This window comes from Cetorhinus maximus, chromosome 2 (genome assembly GCF_964194155.1).
Source record: "Cetorhinus maximus chromosome 2, sCetMax3.hap1.1, whole genome shotgun sequence".
Taxonomy (NCBI): domain Eukaryota; kingdom Metazoa; phylum Chordata; class Chondrichthyes; order Lamniformes; family Cetorhinidae; genus Cetorhinus; species Cetorhinus maximus.
This window is the reverse complement of record NC_135880.1, coordinates 27,391,165-27,407,910: the sequence shown is the minus strand read 5'-3', so window position 1 is coordinate 27,407,910 and position 16,746 is coordinate 27,391,165. Positions and strand designations below refer to the sequence as shown.

At 44.5% G+C, this 16,746-nt stretch overlaps 1 protein-coding gene across 4 annotated transcripts in view; it reads right to left on the bottom strand.

Annotated features, from left to right (window-relative positions):
- Positions 1–16,746, bottom strand: part of tenm3 (teneurin transmembrane protein 3) — a 1,130,593-nt gene that overhangs the window by 832,221 nt on the left and 281,626 nt on the right. The window contains exon 1 of one of the 4 annotated variants that reach the window (XM_078561816.1): positions 2,085–2,223. The exons of the other annotated variants lie outside the window; for them this stretch is intronic. The gene's annotated coding sequence lies outside the window, so the exon portion shown is untranslated. Of the gene's footprint in view, positions 1–2,084; positions 2,224–16,746 lie in introns of those variants that run through there. 4 annotated transcript variants of the gene reach the window in all.

Below are 16,746 nucleotides of genomic sequence, written 5' to 3'. Positions count from 1 at the left end.
TGGGCCACTATTTTAGAGTTTCCTCCTAACGTGTGTGTCAGCTCCTGGCCAGGGGTATGGATGTGGCTCGTGTACAAATACGAGCATGTACAAACGAAGAGAACTGATTTGTATGCTGGGATTTAACAATTTTTTTTTCCCACATAAGACCAAATGTTACTTGTGACCTAATACTCCCGTCCCTAGAACAATGAGTTTACGGGGAGTGAGATGGGAGGGTGGTTTACATGCGGATTGTGACGGCTGTACTTAGTTTCCAGGTTATATGCATCATAAGTAACTGGGGGGGGGGGGGAAACGTCTCGCAGTTTTACCAGGGACATAAGAAATTCGGATTAAAATTCAGCCTCCGCGTTAAATAATGGGCAGGCGGGGAAGGGAAAAAAAGAGATGACATTTCAAATCCAGCCCGAGTGGGATGGTGCAGATTGCCGGGTGTTAGATTCCGATGAATTGGGAGGAAGCCGAATCTGTTGGGGGGGTGGGTATTTATATTTAAAATGAAGAGCCGCGGTATCGTGTCTCCATCTTAAGGCGCTGAAGGAAACAAGTGATGAATTCCGCGTACTGACTGCACTTGTACAAGGAACTGTGCAAATATTAAGGCCAAGGAGTACATCTAGTGTCCACATCAAAACCAGATATGGTGACTGTTAGCAACACCGCCTTATCTCTTAAACTTTATAACCAAACCTCTCTTGGGCTGAGGTATCACATTTCCAAAAGATGGTGAGGGAGAAGGCTACTTTGGATCTGATCTGATGTCCCCTTTTCCAATCGACCTGCCCTGTTGTGTCTGCACAACCCATTTATTTCCTTTCCATGACACCGACTACGGGGGACGGCGAGCCCCGCATGCAACAGTTCGGAATGTGCCGACTGGTCAACTTCTGCTGAATATGTGCCCAAGAGAGGGAGCAGGCGTTACAACTCATTATGACCAAGATAGAAACAGCACAAAACATTCTGCACAAACTCCGTCTCCAGAGTAACTGTGGGGGGAAGTTAGTTCTGAGCTGCTGGTCAATACTCAGTTGCTTTTTTTTTAATGTTCTTTGTCGTGTTGCAGCCAATGAAGGAATTGATGAAAAGAATTACAAGCATCACATGAAATGACTTGTTTCCCCCCCATAAACCACTTTACACCCACGCGGGAAAAGGACCCCCAGACGCCAGTCAAAATAATCCCATTGTTTCCCTTTAGGTTAAAACAAAAAGCGCTTTGTGCGCCCTTGCTTTTTATATATATACATATAAATAAACACATTCAGTGACTGCATCACAAATGAGGAATCAGGTAGGAGGCATAACATGTGTCGGAGGGAATAACATCGCAACTTCCGGAAACCACTAGTCAGAGAGGCAGCATCATTAAATCACACTAAATCCCGCAATGGCTGAGGGAAAGAGGAGAAAATTTATAAAAAAAACAAACAAAAAATAAAAACAACAAGCGAATTCTTCAAATACAAACTAAACTGCTCCAGTCAGCCCGAGCAGGGCAGCAAGCTCTCTCCCTGCCTGTGAAACACTCCTCTCTCTCTCACACACACACGGCTCGGGCACGTCAACCCCACACAAAGAGGCACAAGAGAGAGGGAGGAAAAACACAAAAAGTTTGTAAAACGATTAAAAGTCTCTCAACTTCATTCAGCAACCCTCGCAAGCACACTGCAGGCTTGCACGAAACGACGACTCCTGAAGCATGCCCGCTCGCATTCTGCACATTTAAGTAACTGCAAAAGCTTCTTTTAAGAACGATATTGTTTATATATATATATATGGTATTTAAAATGAAACCTCGTGTCCCCCACCACCCCCCCCCTTCCCCCTTCCTTAATGGTAACATGCAGGTGATGAAGGATGCGCACACAGATACTCACTGTAGATGCAGAGAGAGAGAGAGACAGAAAGAGAAAGGAGAAAGAGAGAGAGAAGAGAGGAGAGAGAGAGCAGGTCCAGGACCGCGATCCGCTTGAACAGCTCACAGTTGCTGTGTGAATGGAGCCGGCTCCAGCGGCTGATCCTTGTCTAGTTCACTGACATGCACAACACACGGCAAGAGCCTCGCCACAGGACCTTACCTAGCGGCTGGGGCGGGCGGGCTTCCCCCACAGCCTCGCCAAAATGCCCCCCATGTCAGTGCCACCGATCGCTGCCACGCGGTGCCCCCTCCCGCAACAAACCCTCGGACGGTGAAGGCGGCTTTGAGTTTCAGCTTTGGCGGAGGTGCTGGCGTTTACTGTGTGAGCGGGCTGCGAGCTTCCACACGCACACACACCACCCCCCCTCCCACCACCCCCCACCCCCGCTCTGTCTGCCGAGGCTGATGCAGAGCGCCCGTCCTCCCATGCTGTGTCCAATCAGTGTATCTACCATGCAGTGATTTAAGGGGTCAGCCATAAATAAACTTGGTGGTGAATAATGGCTTTCTACTTGTTTTCTGAAGCTGCCGTGCGATGGGATGCAGCTAATTACTAACAACACCGTATAAATGTGGCACTTTAATGCTTAAGCGCCGTGCTCTGGTTAACCCCTGTGTGCCAGCGCCTCGGACCCGGTAAGGGTCTGAACATCGCCTGTTATTTATTGATGTTATGATGGGTGGGGTTGGCGTTTCGCTTCGGGGTTTAAATTATTGCTGTGAGAATGCCCCCGTGAACAATCTGTTCGCGCCAGCACAGTTTTCGCGCTGGAAACGAGCGCACACATGGCAGAGGAACGACTGCTTCTGAAGCCCAAGTGATGAAAGTTGTGAGGTAAATGTCATGACTTCGCACTTCCAACGAAATGGCCGGATGATTCTATGAGCCTCCCATGCCAGAATCCTCGACCCGTGCCCCTCCCCTCGTGTGGAGGTCAGTACCAAGGAGCACCAGCCCAGTGTACTTCCGCAGTTTAGACTTTTGGATGTTGGCGTGTGGAGACTTAACATGTTGGAAAGTGGCACGCCAGTGATGGAAGTGACTGAGTGATGGAAGTTCCAATTTCACATGACAAGTTCTGAAGTTGATTTCAATAAATTTGGTCATTCATAGACTGGCATCAGAAAAGAGGGGAAGAAAATAATCTTGAAAAGCTGCTGGATCATTGTGCAAACCCAACAGGCTTGCTTGTAGTGCATTTCAGAGGAGGAGATCTGCTGGACTAGCCTATGCAAGATCCCAGTCCCATAGCATGTAATTGCTTGTAATGCACTCAGTCAATCTGGTCAACCTTGCCAGTACTACCTCCATCCAAGAACAAAGAACTATGGAACATGGTAAAACCATCACGTGATTATTTATCATAATCTACCATGATCCTGAATAAATAATATATGTATATATAATCTATATGTAAAGCGTATAATTATATTTAATGTTTTGACATGGGGGGATTATATGACTGCAATTTAAAAATGCTCAACCCTTTACCTCATTATTCTTTTCTTCCCTAACAAGTCTTCCTTCCCCTTTTCGTGCATTTCCCTAGTTGAGCAGAGCAAGGATTAAACAGCATGTCTACAGCCGACTGTTACTTTTGCCCCTGCTCAATGCCTTCCTGATTCCTTTCCACAGCATCCAGCAGATATCTGGGTTGAATTTTCAGCGAGGTTCAGAATGGAGGCGAACGGGGCCTGAAAATAATTGCGCCATCCAGTGCGCCCACTTCCCGACCCTGCTCCCGGCACTGGCCCTTTTTGCCAAGGTGAGTTCAGGGCATCAGGGCCATTCCCCACCATCCCCCCCACCTGACCCCACCCCGCACAAGATAGGTAGCCAATATAGGTTCATTAAGAGCCTCAGTAAGTCGAGGAGTATTAAAATAGGGAAGCCTTGCTAAAACTATACAAGGCACTAGTTAGACCACACCTAGAATACTGTGAACAATTTTGGTCCCCTTATCTAAGGAAAAATATACTGGCATTGGAGGCAGCCCAGAGAAGGTTCACTAGGTTGATCCCAGGTATGGAGGGATTTTCTTATGAGGAGAGGTTGAGAATGTTGGGCCTGTACTCATTGGAGTTTAGAAGAATGAGAGGCGACCTTATTGAAACAAATAAGATTCTTAGGGGGCTTGACATGGTAGATGCTGAGAAGTTGTTTCCCCTTGTGGGAGAGTCTAGGACCAGAGCATATGACCATTGCTGGCAAGGACAGGATTGTTGTCTATCCTCAATTGCCCTTGAGAAGGTGGTGGTGAGCCACCTTCTTGAACTGTTGCACTTTTTATGGTGTAGGTGCACCCACAGTGCTGTAAAGAAGGGAGTTCCAGGATTTTAACCCAGTGACAGTGGTGATGTATTTCCAAGTCAGAATGGTGTGTAGCTCGGGTGGAAAATTGCCGGAAGTGGTGTTCCCATGCGTCTGCTGCCTTGCTCTTCTAGGCTGTGGATGTTACGGATTTGGACGGCACTATCAAAGGAGGCTTGACGAGTTTCTGCAGTGCATCTTGTAGATGGTACACACTGTGCCACTGTGAGTCAGTGGTGAGGGTTTGTGAATGCTTAAGGTGGTGGGTGGGGTGTTGATCAAGTGGGCTGCTTTGTCCTGGATGGTGTCAAGTGTTGTTCGAGCTGCACTCATTCAGGTGAGTGGAGGGTATTCCATCACACTCCTGACTTGTGGCTTGTAGGTGGTGGACAGGCTTTGGGGGGTAAGGAGAGGAGTTACTCTCCACAGAATTCCCACTCTCTGTTCTGGTCTTGTAACCACAGTACTTATATGGCTGGTCCAGTTCAGTTTCTGGTCAATGGTAACCCCCAGAATGTTGATAGTGGGAGATTCAGTGGTAGCAATATTAATGTCATGGGGAGATGATTAGATTTGATTCTCTCTTGCCGGAGGTGGTCATTGTCTGGCACTTCTGTGGCATGAATGTAACTTGTCACTTATTAGCTCAAGTCTAAAGGTTGGCCAGGTGTTGCTGCATGCAGGCATGGATTGCTTCTGAATCTGAGGGGTTGTAAATGGTATTGAACACTGTGCAATTATCAGCAAGTATCCCTATTTCTGACCTTATGATGAAGGATTTGGTGATGGCTGGGCCTCGGACATTACCCTGAGGAACTCCTGCAGTGATGTCCTGGGCTGAGATGGTTGACCTCCAACAACCACAACCATTTTTATTTGTGCTAGGTATGACTGCAACCAGTGGAGTGTGTTCCCCTGATTCCCATTGACTCCAGTTTTGCCAGCGTTCCTTGATGCCACACTCAGTCAAAGGCTGCCTTGATGTCAAGGGCAATCAATCTCACCTTACATTCTGAGTTCAATTTTTTGTCCATGTTTGGACCAAGGCTGTAATGAGGTCAGGATCCAAGTGTCCCTGGCTCCATTGCAACCCAGTACCAGAGTCACAACTAGAGTAAGCGTTCTTGTGTGGAGACTCTACAGGTCTTCAAAAGGGGGAGTCCAGTGTAAAGTAAATACATGAATTGTGTGCAATCAGCATGACTTAAATCTTGAGCAGTCAATAATTTTTGTTCCAACAATTCTATTTTGAGGGGCTTCCTGATACAGTCATGTGTACATCCATTTTAAAGGAATTAACCTGTAGGTGGAGCACACAATTGAGGGAATATTATTAAACCACTTTTACTTGTAGCTTTCCTGTAGTCTGGATTGTGGGAGACATACACCCGAATCATGGTTGCCTGTGTTTCTACTCCTCAACCTATGCAAATGGAGGTTTACAATTCTGTTGTCAGAATATGTGTGCTAAATTTAGCAATGTAAATGCTGGAATGGGGGAAACTGTCGAACAACTAAGTCTCTCAATCCCACCTACAGAATGGTTAAGGTTTAAAGTGCAACATGCCATGTCATTGAGGACCAGTAGTATGGGTAATTTAAGTCAGTTTCAACATCTTTTACTCCAATTTCCATAATATTTTTCTTTCCTCTGGAAGAGCAAATACTCATCCAAGAGCGAAAAGAACACAAGTGATTTCAGTCTGTGAAAGGGCTGTCACTCTTATGAGCCCATTCTTCTGAAATGGATATACGTTCAATTCTACTGGGGCAGCCAATCATTAAGATTATTGAGAAAATGAGCAGAGAGTAAAGAATGTAAATTTATCTGCCCTGAAGTGGATAACAGCTTTCACAGTAGGAATTTGGAGTCAAGTCATTACTTCTATTATAAATAGAGTCGAGAAAAGGTGTAATTCATTTCATTAGCTGTTTGACATAGTCCAGAACTCAAGTCATTTTGTGAATTACCAAGAGAGTGGGTGAAACAAACTATATGACCCATTTGATCTCAACCTTCCAGAATATTAACCTAAACATATTCTCATTACAACATCTAGTTGTTTCTTAATTGAATTCAATGTCATGGTCTCAACCATCTTCCTAGCAAAGCATCCCAGCTGTGGATTCTCCCTGTGTAAAGAAATACTTCCTGACATCAGAACAAAATCTTGCCCTTCACAACCATGAGGCTGTACCTCTTTTTATGCTGTGTTGAAATGTTGTTCCAGGTTTGCTTCCCTGTCTTGTTACATGAATAATCAGATTGATCATAACTTTGCTCAATTAGATTTCTTGTACAATCTTTTGTACATTTAAGACCTATGTTCATGAAACACATGGACAAATCACTTCAACTCTTGTGATTCAAGAGGTTGACTCAAAGAGATTTTATTCAAGTGCTTGGGAAATTGTGGCCTAGTTCATTAAAAACCAAGCCTAACTTGCAATTGGCAAGCCCCTACTGGAGTAAATCCAATGCAAACTCTACGCTGGCACAAACCGAACAAGAGTATAAACCCTTCATGCTGGCCTGAAGCCAAGGTGCAAATACACCCTGTTGGCTGTGGGTTTCAAACAGGTAGAATCAATGAGAGCTCAGTCTGATACAGAGAAAACCTTTGATGTAAACGATGTATCTCTGAGATCCAAGGGAAGACTAAAGTGATGCCAACCCATGGCCATCTGCACCAGCCAGCATGTATGGATTTAAAGGGCAATGTATTGAGGAGTTTCTGCCAAGGCTCCTTTCAGTCAAGGCAGTCTTCTCTGAGAGCTGTCTTGTAACAGTGTGAAATGAGGAGAGGGTTCACACTACAGCAGGTGCTATCGCTATAACTTTTCAAAGTTCTTTTTGTGCGTGGCTTTAAAATCTGTAAAAATAATATAAATTATCCACCCACAACCCCTGCTGACCTCCTCCAATCCCTGGGTTATAGATGAAGTTGGGATGGATCTTTGTTCCTTCAGTAAATTCTGACTTTATTTTTCTCTCTGACATTCCCCTCTCCTCTGCTCTTCTAACCTGAAAGCACCACAATACAACTCACTGTTCTTGTGTAGGTCTTAATGATGAGTGCCAGCATGTTTTTTTTGACAATAGGAAGGGAATACTTTCCTCACTTGTCATGCACCCTTGTGATATCAGTCTGCAGCGGAGCGGTCAATACTAATCAATGGTGTCACAAAGTACAATTATAAATGGTGCAAAACAAATGGAAAGCTTTATCTTGAAACGCATAACCCATTGGGCATCTTTTAGTGACACCCATTTGGATCACAGGGAAAATAATCCAATACAAATATAGCAACCTATAAAAAACAAGTGCTGCCTCATAAGGTAGGTTGGGTGATGTGTACCCAGGCGTACCGTCAACTACACAAAACATATATCTTGGGAGTTTTATAGCATAAAAGTAATATAAACGCACCATCAGAATAGTTAACAGCAAATCAAGTTGAAGTATAGCAAAATTATAACTATTTAAATTAATCTTAGAATGATTTATTTTCAATGTTTATCCTGTAAGAAAACATCTACCCCTTGTATACTACCTGCAGGCTTAGAAAATGGGAGAGGCGTAACAAAAGACATGATCAAAATGGCAAAATATTTAACTTTTTCTACTCTCTTATGGGATATCGGTGTCACTGGCTAGTCCAGCATTTGTTGCCTACCTCATTACCCTTGAGAAGGTGGTGGCGAGTGGGGTAAGGAAAGCTCCATGCCAGAACCTGACAGCATGAAGCAACCTGACACTTCAGTACAGTACTGAGCGAGTGCTGCCTTGCTTAAGGTGCGGCCACTTGGATGAGATGTGAAAGCACATAAAGGATCTATCAGTCTGTTCTAGTGGTTTGGGTTGACACTAGTGATCCCATGCAAAAGCAAATTAACTGGTCGTTTATCTCAGTACTTTTTATGGGATCTTGCTTTGTGCAAAACAATTTCTGTGTTTGTCAATGTGACATCAGTCATTGAACTTCAGAGTTACTCACTGCGTATTTGAAACTCAGAGAAGTTTCTGGAGGATGTGATGAGGCACTACAGAAATACAATTATAAGTCATACAGACCAAAAGGCTCCTGGTGCGAATTCACAGAATCATAGAATGAGGTCACTGAACTCATTGAGTCTGGGCTGGGTATTTGATGTCCATAATCCTGTAAGTTTCTCATCCTCAAATATCTGTCCAACTCCCTCTTAAAATTATTTGTGGAATCAGCTTCCATCACCTTTTCAGTGTTCCAGGTCCTGACAACTCTCTTGGTGAAAACAATCCTCCTAATCTCCCCTCGAGATCTTCACCAAAGATTTTAAATCTATGACCTCTAATTATCAACTCACTTACCAGAGGGAATAGTTTTTTCTCTATCTCATCTGTCAAAGCCTCTCATCATCTTGAAAATCTCTATTCGGTCACCCTTAACCTTCTCCATTCCAAGGAGAATGGTCTTAATTTTTCCAACCTCCCCTTAGATCCCTCATCTCTGGCAACATCCTGGTAAACCTCTGTATCTTTCCTAAGGGTTTTACTTTCTTCCTGAAGTGTGGTATCAGAATTGTCCACAATACTCCAGCTGAGGCCTAACCAGTAATTTATAAGTTCTGGCACAATCGCTCTCTACTGTTGTTTTAGCCAACAGTGGCAACAATTTGGACATTATAATTGCACTTAGTATCACTGGTCTACAGAGGGAAAATGCCCTTCAAAGCTCGCTTCCATCTTTTCAAGGACAACAAAAGGTGGGCAACAAATAAGACCATAAGACATAGGAGCAGAAATTAGGCCATTTGGCCCATCGAGTCTGCTCTGCCATTCAATCATGGCTGATAAGTTTCTCAACCCCATTCGCCCACCTTCTCCCCATAAACTTTGATCCCCTTACCAATCAAGAACCTATCCATTACAGTCTTAAATACACTCAATGACCTGGCCTCCACAGCCTTCTGTGGCAATGAATTCCATAGATTCACCGCTCTCTGGCTAAAGAAGTTTCTCCTCATCTCTGTTCTAAAAGGTCTTCCCTTTACTCTGAGGCTGTGCCCTCGGGTCCTAGTCTCTCCTACTAATGGAAACATTTTCCCCGCGTCCACTCTAACCAGGCCTTTCAGTATTCTGTAAGTTTCAATCAGATCCCCCCTCATCCTTCTAAACTCCATCGAGTATAGACCCAGAGTCCTCAAATGTTCCTCATATGTTAAGCCTTTCATTCCTGGGATCGTTCTCGTGAACCTCCTCTGGACCCTCTCCAGGGCCAGCACATCCTTCCTGAGATACGGGGCCCAAAATTGCTCACAATATTCTAAGTGTGGTCTGACCAGAGCCTTATAAAGCCTCAGCAGCACATCCCTGCTTTTATATTCTAGTCCTCTCGAAATAAATGCCAACATTGCATTTGCCTTCCTAACTACCGACTCAACCTGCAAGTTAACCTTAAGAGAATCCTGGACGAGGACTCCCAAGTCCCTTTGCACTCCAGATTTCTGAATTCTCTCCCCATTTAGAAAATAGTCTATGCCTCTATTCTTCCTACCAAAGTGCATGACCTCACACTTCCCCACTTTGTATTCCATCTGCCACTTCTTTGCCCATTCTCCTAACCTGTCCAACTCCTTCTGCAGCCTCCCCACCTCCTCAATATTACCTGTCCCTCCACCTATCTTTGTATCATCTGCAAACTTAGCCAGGATGCCCTCAGTTCCTTCATCTAGATCATTAATGTATAAAGTGAAAAGTTGTGGTCCCAACACTGACCCCTGCGGAACTTCACTAGTCACCAGCCGCCACCCTGAGAAGGACCCCCTTATCCCCACTCTCTGCCTCCTGCCAGACAGCCAATATTCTAACCATGCTAGTACCTTGCCTCTAACACCATGGGCTCTTATCTTACTGAGTAGCCTCCTGAGCGGCACCTTGTCAAAGGCCTTCTGGAAGTCCAAGTAGATAACATCCATTGGCTCTCCTTTGTCGAACCTACTCATTACCTCCTCAAAGAATTCTAACAGATTTGTCAGGCATGACCTCCCCTTGATGAAACCATGCTGACTTTGCCCTATTTTATCATGCACTTCCAAGTATTCTGAAATCTCATCCTTAATGATGGACTCTAAAATCTTACCAACGACCGAGGTCAGGCTAATCGGCCTGTAATTTCTCGTCTTTTGCCTCACTCCCTTCTTAAACAGGGGGGTTACATTAGCGATTTTCCAGTCCTCTGGGACCCTCCCTGACTCCAGTGATTCCTGAAAGATCACCACTAACGCCTCCACTATCTCTTCAGCTATCTCCTTCAGAACTCTGGGGTGTAATCCATCTGGCCCAGGTAATTTATCCACCTTCAGACCTTTCAGTTTTCCTAGCACCTTCTCCTTGGTAATAGCCACCATACTCACCTCTGCCCCCCGACTCTCTTGAACTTTGGGGATGTTACTCGTGTCTTCCACTGTGAAGACTGATGCAAAGTACCTATTCAGTTCCTCCGCCATTTCTTTGTTCCCCACTACTACTTCTCCAGCGTCATTTTCCAGCAGTCCAATCTCCACTTTTGCCTCTCTCTTACCCTTTATATATCTAAAAAAACTCTTGCAATCTTCTTTTATATTACTGGCTAGTTTACCCTCATATTTAATCTGCTCCCTCCTTATTTCTTTTTTAGTTGTCCTCTGTTGGCCTTTGTAGGCTTCCCAATCCCCTAGTTTCCCACTGCTCTTCACCGCATTGTATGCTTTCTCTTTAGCTTTTATGCTGTCTCTGACTTCCCTTATCAGCCATGGTTGCCTCGTCCTCCCTTTTGTATGGTTCTTCTTCCTAGGGATGAATTTTTGCTGTGTCTCCCAAATTACTCCCAGAAACTCCTGCCATTGCTGTTCCACTGTCTTTCCTGCTAGGCTCATCTCCCAGTCAATTCTGGCCAGCTCCTCCCTCATGCCTCTGTAGTTGCCTTTATTCAACTGTAATACCGTTACATCTGATTACAGCTCTTTCCTCTCAAATTGCAGGGTAAATTCTATCATATTATGGTCACTTTCTCCTAAGGGTTCCTTCACCTTAAGCTCCCTTAGCAAATCTGCCTCATTACACATCACTAAATCTAGAATTGCCTATTCCCTAGTGGGCTCCACCACAAGCTGCTCCAAAAAGCCATCTTGTGGACATTCTACAAATTCCTTTCCTTGGGATCCACTACCAACCTGATTTTCCCAGTCTACCTGCATATTGAAATCCCCCATGATCACTGTAACCTTGCCTTTCTTACACGCCTTTTCTATCTCCTGGTGTATCTTGTGCCCCACATCCTGACTACTGTTCGGAGGCCTGTACATAACTCCCATTATGGTTTTTTTACCTTTGCGGTTCCTCAACTCTACCCACACAGATTCTATATCATCTGATCCTATGTCATTTCTTGCTATCAATTTAATTTCATTTCTTACTAACAAAGCAAACCTGCCCCCTCTGCCAACCTGCCTATCTTTTCGATAAGATGTATATCCTTGGATATTTAGCTCCCAGTCCTGATCCCCTTGCAGCCATGTCTCTGTGATGCCCACCACATCATACCTGCCAATTTCAAACTGCGCCACAAGCTCATTTACCTTATTTCGTATACTGTGTGCATTCAGATACAACACCTTCAGTCCTGTATTTCCCGTCCCCTTTCTCATTGTCGTCCCTTTATCTGATGTGCTTGAAGTTAGATTCCTAGCCCTTTCCAAACACTCTGTCCTATTTTGTGTTCTGCACCCCTGAATGCACCCATATCCCCTGAAAGAATAAAAAAAAGTTAAATAGTTTGCCATTTTGATCATGTCTTTTGTTAAACCTGTCCCATTTTCCAAGCCTGCAAGGTAGTATACTAGGGGTATGTATTTTCTTACATGATAAACTTTGAAAATAAATCATTCTAAGGTTAATTTGAAGAGTTATAAATTTGCTACACTTCAACCTGATTTGCTGTTAAATATTCTCATGGTGCTTCTATATTACTTCAATGCTGTAAACATAGAAACTAGGAGCAGGAGTAGGTCATTCGGCCCTTCGAGCCCGCTCCGCCATTCATTATGATCATGGCTGATCATCCAACTCAATAGTTGGATGTAGTAAAACTCCCAAGAAACAGGTTTTGTGTAGTAGACAGTACCCCCAGGTACATATCGCCCACCTACCTTATGTGGCAGCACTCTGTTTTTATAGGTTGCTATATTTGTATTGGATTATCCTCCATACGATCCAAATGGGTTTATCTAGCTTTCCTTTAAAAATATCTAATGCTATCAGCCCAACTACTCCTTCTGGTAGCAAGTTCCACATTCTAGCAATTCTCTGGATAAGGGAATTTCTCTTGAATTCCTTATTAGATTCATTAGTGACTATCTAATACCTATGGCCCCTAGCTTCAGACTCCTCCACACAAGTAGTCAGCATTTGACAAAGAGCTGCTAATCGTCGGTCTTTATGCGCAGAGATACAATGTTTTGTAACTGATCTTTTGGAGCACTTCCTACTGGGGAAAATACACCATGGAAAACTTGGTTTTTCTATCTTCTGAATGCCGGTTTTTCTTTATTTCAGGACCAGTATATGTTCAGGTGCAATATTTTAATGTTTAAATCGTGGATAGGCGAAGATTTGGGGCTGCAATGGGTGATCGGGTGTACAAGGACTTTTGCACGGGTAAATGAATTCGTGAAAGTAGTTGCGAACGGTGGGATTTTACTGTATAAGGAAGCTGCCTTTAGTAATGAAGCTGACACATAAATCGTTTCCCACAACCCAAATTACAAAAGGTTTTTTTTAAAGCACAAAAGCCACTCTTTTTCTTTTTTTAATTAATTAAATCTCATCTTCCCTATTCACATCTTATAACGTGCTGACAGAAAGCTCTTAGTAAAGCTGGAGGTTCTGAGCACCGTGTCAGGCTGTTAAATATTCTAGTTTCATTTATCATGTTACTAATTTTCATTCTGAAGGATTTTCTGTTTGATGTGTACCTCACTGAGGAAGACCTGTTATGAGTTTTGTGAGCTTTTGTGTAATGAACATAAAAGGGCAGTGATATAAATGGAAATGTTTATGTTATTCAACAGGTGGCACTCATCTGTTTACTACAATGTAGCTAAAAGTTAGTAAATAATGAATAAGGCACATGTAATTTTCAAGAAGCAAACAGTTTAGTACCATTTCTACCGATTGTAATAGAAACTTTAGGTCACCAATGCTGCTATATTTGTTAACCCTTCATAAACTTGAAATCATCCAAAACTCTGCTGTCTATATCCTAATTTGCACCACGTCCCCTTCATCCAGTACCTCAGTGCTCACTGACCTACATCGGTTTCCATTCCACCAACATCTGCTCCCTGTGGCTAGTTTCACCTACAGAGGACTCGGAGCAAGCTTTGATGTTGCCTTTTCAACTGGCTCAGCAGTTCAACAAAATCCAATAAAAAGGAAGTGATGGAAAGTAATGAACAAGTCCAAGAATTTGATTTGAAACTTTCGAAGTGGCTCTCTGTTGGGCTTAGCAATTCCAGTCTTAAAACTCCTGATCACGAGGAACTGACTTATTTTACAACTAACCCCTGGGGGAGAATTTTCTCTTCGGCCTGTGGGGGTGGGCCCCACATTCCGACGCGTAAAAAGACGCGTGATGATGTCGGGTGTGCGTCAACGAAGTCATCGCGCGTCATTCTGATCTTCTGTTTGGTGGGCGCGTGCCGGCCGAAATGTCAAAGGCCTGATAAGGCCATTTAAAAACCAATTTACATCATTAGCAGGGCTGCCCGTCCAACCTTAAGGTTGGCGGCAGGTGAAGAGCCCAAGCGGCCTTCGCGTTTTTCATGAAACCTCATCCAAGGGCGGGATGAGGCTTCATGAAGGGTTTAGTAATTAAATAAATATTTTTTCACACTTCATAAACATGTCCCAGCTCATGTGACACTGTCACATGAGGGGACATATCTAAATAATTTTTATCTGTCTTTATTAAAACTTTCATTCTGAACTTAATCTCCGTGCCTCGGGGAGATATCTGCGCCCTTTCACGTGCATGCGTGAAATAATGCAGGCCCCGACTCTCCCTCCTCCCCCCCCAGCCTCCACAGGTAGCGCTGAGTGCTACCGGGTGCACGTCACCCTGGGCGGGCCTTAATTGGCCCGCCCACATAAAACGGGTGGCGCGCAGCCGATCCCAGGCGGCGATCAGCTCCGCGCTCGCCTGCACCCAGTCCCGACCAGCCAGGCCGACAGGGAGAAAATTCTCCCCCTGGGTTAAGTGCTGAGAAATCATAGTTGGGGAAATCTTTTCAATTTAATATGCAGCTGCAGATTTCTCCCACCACAACTGCATATGCAGGAGGTTTGGTTGGAAACAGCCACCACAGGGACTGTTCTGATCAAGTGGTTAGTTCCACTGATGACGAGAATAGGGAGACTCAAAATATCCCCTCGGCAAAGCGGAAACAATAAGACTGACTTAAGCTTAATGACTTAAGTGTGTTGTTTTTTGCTTTAAGGATATTCTTAATAGTTCAGTGAAGACAGTCTTACTTAAGTAATCCTATACGTACTTGCAACTTTTAAAGAAATCAGCTTGAGTTAGGTGTGTGGCCTATGCGTTGAACACATTTTTCCCCCTGAGAAGTTTTCATGAATTGCGGCCTATATGCAGGAGCGTGTCAATGCACTGCACATTGGCAGCCGGCAACATTCCATTGCACAGGGCAAATAGCATCATTTTATTTTACCCACTGTAACTGCCACCTTTTTCTTTTAGGCAGAAAAATTGTGACCCTGAAGGAATAGCATAAGTTAAAATGTCACAAGGTAACGCTATAAAAATATAACCGTAACAGTTAAAAAAGCCCTTTCACCTCTGGCATTTGGGTTTGAATCGGACGAGATGAAAGCCTTTTGTATCCTTTCGGCTGTGAAATGATTTGGGGCGACTCACTCTGGTTCCTGGTTGATCTGGGCCTCAAGCACAAAACTGCTCATAAATTGGGACTCATATAATCTACCACGATATCTGGCATGGCCGGTGAAAAAAATGCATTTCAGGTGACATTAGACAAACATTTGAGGGAGGAAAGGATAGAAATTAAGCTGAGAGTATTAGATGATGATGAGTGGAAGGATGAGCATAAACACTGGCTGGGACCTGTTGGATGAATGCTTGACCTGGGCTGTATGTTGTTTGTAACTCACGCCATATTAGGGGCTATTTTCTTCAGTCTAGGGCCATGTGGAGTCATTCTTTTAACCCACTGTCTTGCTTCCCATAACCCAGCCTAGACCTACGTGGTGCTCTAAGCGTATTAAGTGCTACTCACCAGAAACATTACAAAAATTCAATAATTTGCCTTGCCCTATCATCCAGTCTTGGGAACAGCCACCAGTAGTTGTCCAGGAGCACCATTGTCTTGGCTGGAACATTATTGTTTGCATATATATTTATAAATTTTGTATCGAGTGTATGCTTATCACACACTATCACACTTTGCTAGAGAGTTGGCCTTTTAAAAATAATAACCCTTGATTTATTTTCTGTAAGTGTACAAACAGGTACAATTGCCCTCTGATTGACATCAACAGTTTGCAAGCCACTGCAGTTACCCTGATTTGCCTACTTGGAGCAGTGGATTTAAAGGCATAGGTCAATTCAGCAGCTGAAGATTCCGACCATGCTTCTAGCAACACCAGTCATGAGCAATGCCACAGGCTATCCACTAGTGCCAGCTGCAGGCCTCCTTGGGCCTGGAGGGTGGTTTCTATGAGAAAAAAAGTCAAGGGGCAGAGTTTTTCGCTGAGTGGGGGGGCGGGGGGGGGCATACGGCCGACCTGCTCAAGCGTAAAATGACGCGGGATGACGTCGGGCGAGCACCCCCGACATCATCATGCGATATTTCGGCTGGAGGGCGCATGCGGGAGTCGGCAGCGCACCCGCCGACAATTAACAGGCCTATTAAAGGCCATTAAAGTAATAACCTTACGGTTGGCAGGCAGGCAAATTGGCCGGGCAACCTTTGGATTTTCTACGAAACCTCATCCATGGGCCGCACGAGGGCTTCCAACAGGAATTAAAAATAAAATAAAAATGTCTAAATTTCATTTGTAACACGTACCTGCTCATGTGACAGAGTCAGATGAGGGGACATGTTTATAACGGTTTTAAATTCTTCATTTGTGTTTTTTTAAAAATTCTTCAGCTCCCTGAGGCAGCTCTGCGCCTCCAGGGAGCTTTCAGTGCGCGCATGCGCAAACCTCCGCGCTCGCCCTCCTCCCGCCCCCGCCCCGGCAGTGCTCAGCGTTGCAGCCGTTAATTGGCCCGGCAGCGCGAAATCGCGCTCGGGGGCCGATCGCGCGAGGCAGTCGGTTTCGCGACCGCTCCTGGGCCGCGCCAGCCGCGCCTCCCCGCCGAGGTCAAAATCCTGCCCGAGGAATGGAAATGGGCACTTGATGATGGGTGATTTAGAGGCACAAGGACGTTTGCACTTCAAATTTAGCGC